Source organism: Lepisosteus oculatus, unplaced genomic scaffold (genome assembly GCF_040954835.1).
Source record: "Lepisosteus oculatus isolate fLepOcu1 unplaced genomic scaffold, fLepOcu1.hap2 HAP2_SCAFFOLD_42, whole genome shotgun sequence".
Lineage (NCBI taxonomy): Eukaryota > Metazoa > Chordata > Actinopteri > Semionotiformes > Lepisosteidae > Lepisosteus > Lepisosteus oculatus.
In genome coordinates this window covers 846844-852406 of record NW_027167956.1, presented here as the reverse complement: position 1 = coordinate 852406, position 5563 = coordinate 846844, and positions in this window count along the sequence as shown.

Here is a 5563-nt window from a genome sequence, read left to right as displayed (position 1 = left end):
TCAGTGCTTATGGCTCTATTTACTTTCAGGGGGATGTGGAACTGCAGCCAGGGGTTCTCATCCAGGGCCTCTCCAACAGGCCCTGACAGACATATGCTCCTGTATCGGAAACACACTTTAGTTCAATTCTAAAATATTTCTCATAGGACTGAAGGAACCTTTGCCTGTTAAGAGTTAACAATTAGGTCCTCAAGAACTGTTTTATGGTTTTCTACACTCCTGGCTGGCCAAGGTCTCTTTAAGGTCTCTTAAGTGGAGGTGTAACTCATGTATCCTACATGTGATTTAGCAACATGAAAGGGAATAGCTTCTTATCGGATTATGGTCTTGGTTAACTGCCTAAGGCTGACCTAAGTGCCTAACTTTCTGACTTTCTTTATACCTTATATGTTAAGAAGCTTCTTCTGACCAATCAGAAATGTATGCTTTATGTATGAACATTTTGCTCATCAAAGTGAGTGAGAGACAAGGTTAACAGAAATTAGCCACGGCAGTAAATGACAGCATATTTTTGGGTTCTTAAATGGTCTCTACCTGGCACACCTGCAGTGCAAACTGACACACACTGTTTAGAGAAACAGCTACTCTATTACTAATATTAATGAAACATTTCTTATTCTATGGAACAAAAACAAACAGTAAAACTAAAACACAGATCTCTTAGCTTCCTATTTCATGAACCAGATGACTGAATGACCAAGCCTAACTAGTAGCCAGAACCCCAGTTAACCCTCCGTAACACAAAGTTTAACCACACGACAGGAACTCTTTCAAACTGAGTGAAAATCATAAATAGATCCATAACTTTACATCAATTTACTATGTTGTGCCAATACCTGCATTTACATTTAGAACGAATGATGTCATAGAACCAGCATCACACCAGTTCCAGGTGTCTCCAAGGAGACAACAGAACTTCAGTTGTGTTTGCTAAAATACACACTTTGAAACATACTGTAACACTTAGTTAACATGTCTGGTTTAGTTGAAGAATCGGCTAAGGTAAGTTTCAGGGTTTAATGGTGGGATGGCACCTGTGCTTTTTTCCCCCAACCGCTTGAATATGATTCGCACCAAACCCAAAAGAAATACTGCACAGTTCAGGAACTTCATCAACCTAGCAACTGTAAAATAAGCTTACAAACAACTGAATTGAAATGCCAAAAAGTTCAGAGAAAGGCACAAACTATGTTTACTTGGGGTTTACAAAATTAAAGCTAACTAAAACTGTAATGATAAACAATCATGCTGCCAATGGACAGAGAAATATCATGTTTTTTGAATAATGTATTATTTGTTACATAGGAACCCAGTATAAGGGAATCCCTTGCGATCCTGTCTGCAGAGATAAAGGTAAGTATTGTTTTCTCTTTAGCTCTGTCACTCCAAGAAATATAATGAACATAAATATATTTGCCAATCTTTTCATAGTAATCCAAACAACTCTGCGTGTATCTGACATTTGTAATATTTATCTACCGCAGTATAACTCTTCTGGCAAGGCGATTGGTATTGTACCTTGAAAGAAAACTGATTGGAAATGACATGTACTCTATGGTTTCTATTGATGTCAAGTGGCAAATGTTGACTGGTGATGTTATGTGAATCTTAGGAAATGGTCATTTTTCAATCGAGTCTATGTTTCTCAGAATTTGAGACAGAGAGGTCAATCTCTGCAATCCGAGCTGAGGGCATTTCTTGGAATGGAAAGGTAAGAGCAACGTGTTCTTTGATATTCTCTTAAGACTCTTCGCCAGATTTGACGATGAAAAATGTAAATAATAATAACAAACATTATTTTATATAGTGCCTTGAAAGGTGGCTTCTTTACAGAATGACAAAACCAACTACAAAAAATAATACACAAGATATGCATGATGACAATACACAGTTAGAGGAGACAGTAGATGGTCATTGTCAGTGTATTCTGAAGGTAGTTTTCCAATTTTTTGGAACGGGGTAAAAGAGGCCACCTCTACTAGAATCTTTGTCCTAACCAAAAATGTAACAAAGTATAATAATAATATTAAAAATAATAATGATAAACTTTATCTATAGAGCACCTTTCATACAAATAGTGCTTTGGTGCTTTAAAAACCAAGCGTAAAAATAAAATATTAAAATTGAGAGATATACTTTCAGTTGTAAAGGAAAATACAGCAATAAAGTAAAGCAACATACATGTCAATTAAATAAATAAAAATTAGGAAAGTCGTAATAAAATAAGAACAATTAAAGAGAACTAAAAAAAGAAACAGAAATAGAAAGAACAAAGAACCACTTTAACTAAAAGCAACATTTTCAAATGTTTTTTAAAACAATGTACCGAGCTTGACTGCCTAATAAAAAGTGGAAGTGAGTTTCATAATTTGGAAGCATAAAAACAAAAAGCAGCCTCTCCACTCTTTCTGCATTTCACATGTGGTATTTGCAGTAGGCCAGTATGTGCAGATCTCAGGTCACGTATACGAACATATGAAGACAGACATTCAGTAAGGTACAGACGTGCTAGGTCGCTTAAAGCTTTAAAAACAAGTAAAAGAACTTTCAAATTTATCCTAGATAATACAGGTGACCAGTGAAGTTTTTTCAAAACAGGAATGACATTCTCTTTCTTGTATTTGTTAGGATCTGTGCTACTGCATTTCGAACAAGTAGTAAGGGATTTATTGTTTTCTTGGGAAGCCCACAAAACAGAGCATTATAATCATATCCACATCAATGTGAGCAATGGAGAAGTCAAATTAACGTGTCTAAATATCATCTAGTTCTATCCCAGGGAAGAGGGCTGTTGCCTACACAGACGACAAGACACAAAACGCTCAACTGTGCAAAACACGCATAAGGACATCAGTCAGGAGGAACAAGGTAAAGTGTTTTTTCTTCTCCACCATGGTCATGTAGTTTCACTCCAAGCACTGTCATATGAAATAACTGTGGAAACGACCTCCCCAACATTTTGGGTTGTTGCATTTTGCTTCAATGAATTTTAACCTTTTCTTTTAGACATTAAGAGGAAGGACACATTCACCCTTGGTAGAGATTCAGTTGTTCTATGAGATGTCAAGGTGAGAATTAACCACTTCAGGGATAAGTCAATCCACATAACTGAAAAAGGGGCAATGAACAGGATATGGGGATTTTGCTAGTTATAAAGTACAATAATCATCATTACATGATCTAAGACTACTGAAGTATAAGCTGTGTCCCTGACTGATTAATTAGCAAATTCATCTTTGTAGAGTGCAGCTACTATCTATTCAGTGGCATTTCCTTAAAACAATTGTATTCCCACATTCTGAATATGGAGTGAGATCATGTAGAGAATGTTGGACTTGTAATAACTAATTGAAGGATAATAATAATCAACGAAAGTGCTTAAAAGTATCAACAAATGCCTTCAAAGTACTTGACACGTACTTTGCTTTCAAAAGTGAAACATAATTAATGCTTACGTAAGATTTCTCTTGACTTCTCAGGAGTATACTAACTCCAAGGACAAGTAACATCACAAACCATTATTTAAGTGCTGATGTTGGAGCTGCAATACTACTACCAAGACAAAAAATGATACAGGTAACACTGCTTTCAGATTTCTAAGAATTGCTAAAATAGTATGTTTACAGAGCATTCAGAGTTGAGAATATGACAAGTTCCTACCATTTCAAACACTGCCAATCTAGAACAAAAAGAAAGTACTTGAACGCCTGCAGTAATCGAACACAAACCAGAACATATCAGTGCATGACAAGGAAATGTAGTCACAAAATGATTCTACCCTTTCAAGTCCCAAAAAGGACCGAGGAACTTACCGGAGGCGATACCTGGATTTCAAACAGAGTACAATGTAGCCACTGTAGGGGAGAAGATCACAGAGAGCTCTTCTCAGATTGCTCCGAGTCAGCCCCAGCACCCTGTCCTGACTGAAGCAGACAAAGTGGTCAAACAGGTAGGTAGAAATGAGTAAGGAACAGAGAGTATGGTTATTCTTGCATTGTTTTGTTCGTCTGTCAAAGAAAAGAGTGCTTCTGACTTTTGTCAATGTTCATCTTTATTTTAGGAGAAGAACAAACGGTGGTATCACACTTTGCTCAAGTGTATGATACCATGTGTGTACAGCAGACATCACCAAAGGAACAGGAGACACCTGAGTAGAGAACAAGAATATGAAAAGACTGATGAAAAAAAGCACCAGGAGAAATCCATTGAATATGCACAATCTCGTACAGTATTTCAATGAAAAGTTTCAGTGTTGTTTTTAGTGTCGTCGTATTGCATACATTTAAAACAATGTGTCTTGTTTAATGAACAATTTCATTTACTTTAGTAAAAAGTGTTGTTTACTGTAGTCCTAGCATGGATGCAATTGTTAGAAAAAACTTGAATGAAAAACTGAATGTTTCATACAATATGGGTTTGTGTTAACCCACACACCTAAGTGAAATGTTTGATTACGTTTACAAGACATAACACATAGTTCAGTTGAGTGTGAAAGGGAACAACAGAGAAAGTCACAAACAAAACATTTGTGAAGGACTTGATGAATGTTTTTTCTTTAGAAATGACAAAAAATAAAGAATTTTTCAACAAGATGTCTTTCTATAGCGAGTTTCATTTGAGATAGTCTTTTCTTAGAAGTGCAAGAGTGGTATTCCCTACAACTTATTCCCCAATTTGATCATTCTCAGAAATTAGGAGACAGAAACCACACCTACTGTAATATTAGAACTTGTAACAAGGCAACTAGGTTTCAATGGCTTAAAAGGTGCAGAAAGAGGCTCATATATAATGACCTCCAGTGTCCCACAGGTTTCCCAAATCATTTCTTAGAGTATGGAAAAAGAGGAAATAAAGTGTCTACAGAAAGCGTATACCCCCTTGAACTTTGTTCAGTTTGTTGCGCCAGTGCCAGAGTTTCATGCAATTAAATGAGGACCTCTTTCTCACACCACATATGTTATACTTTCAATGGGAAAAAAAGGAAATATTACAATTGTTTACATTTTCACCCACATGTTAATATTTGGTAGAAGCCCTTTTCACAGCAATTTCAGCTGTGAGTCTGTTGGTAATGGGCTCCACCACCTCTGCACCAACAAGATTTGATAATATTTGAGAATTTCAGAAGTCTGTCTGGTTTAGCTGAAGAATCAGCTAAGGTAAGTTTCAGGAAGAGCATCTGATTTCTTTCAATAAAGCAGAACAGAGAAAAAACACACAATACAAAATCATGAGAATTTGTATCCATATGACACTTTGACTCGAATACTTTTATCAGACCTACACAGAGTATATACTGTACACACTTTTTCAGCCCAGGTTTATACATTTGGAACTGCCATTTGTAGGTGTTTTTGTGTCTTAGCTCAACACTGTGAAACCTGTAGTTACAAACATGGAGGATGAAGACATGAAGACATATATTGTACCTCTGACCGGCCTACCTTCCAAGAGGTGAAAGATGAAACTTTTCCTTTATCGTCAACTCAGTGAATGTCTTTAAACTTTCGAAAACTGTAACAAAGAATAAGTTAAAAAACTTATTTTCATTGGACCCACAGAA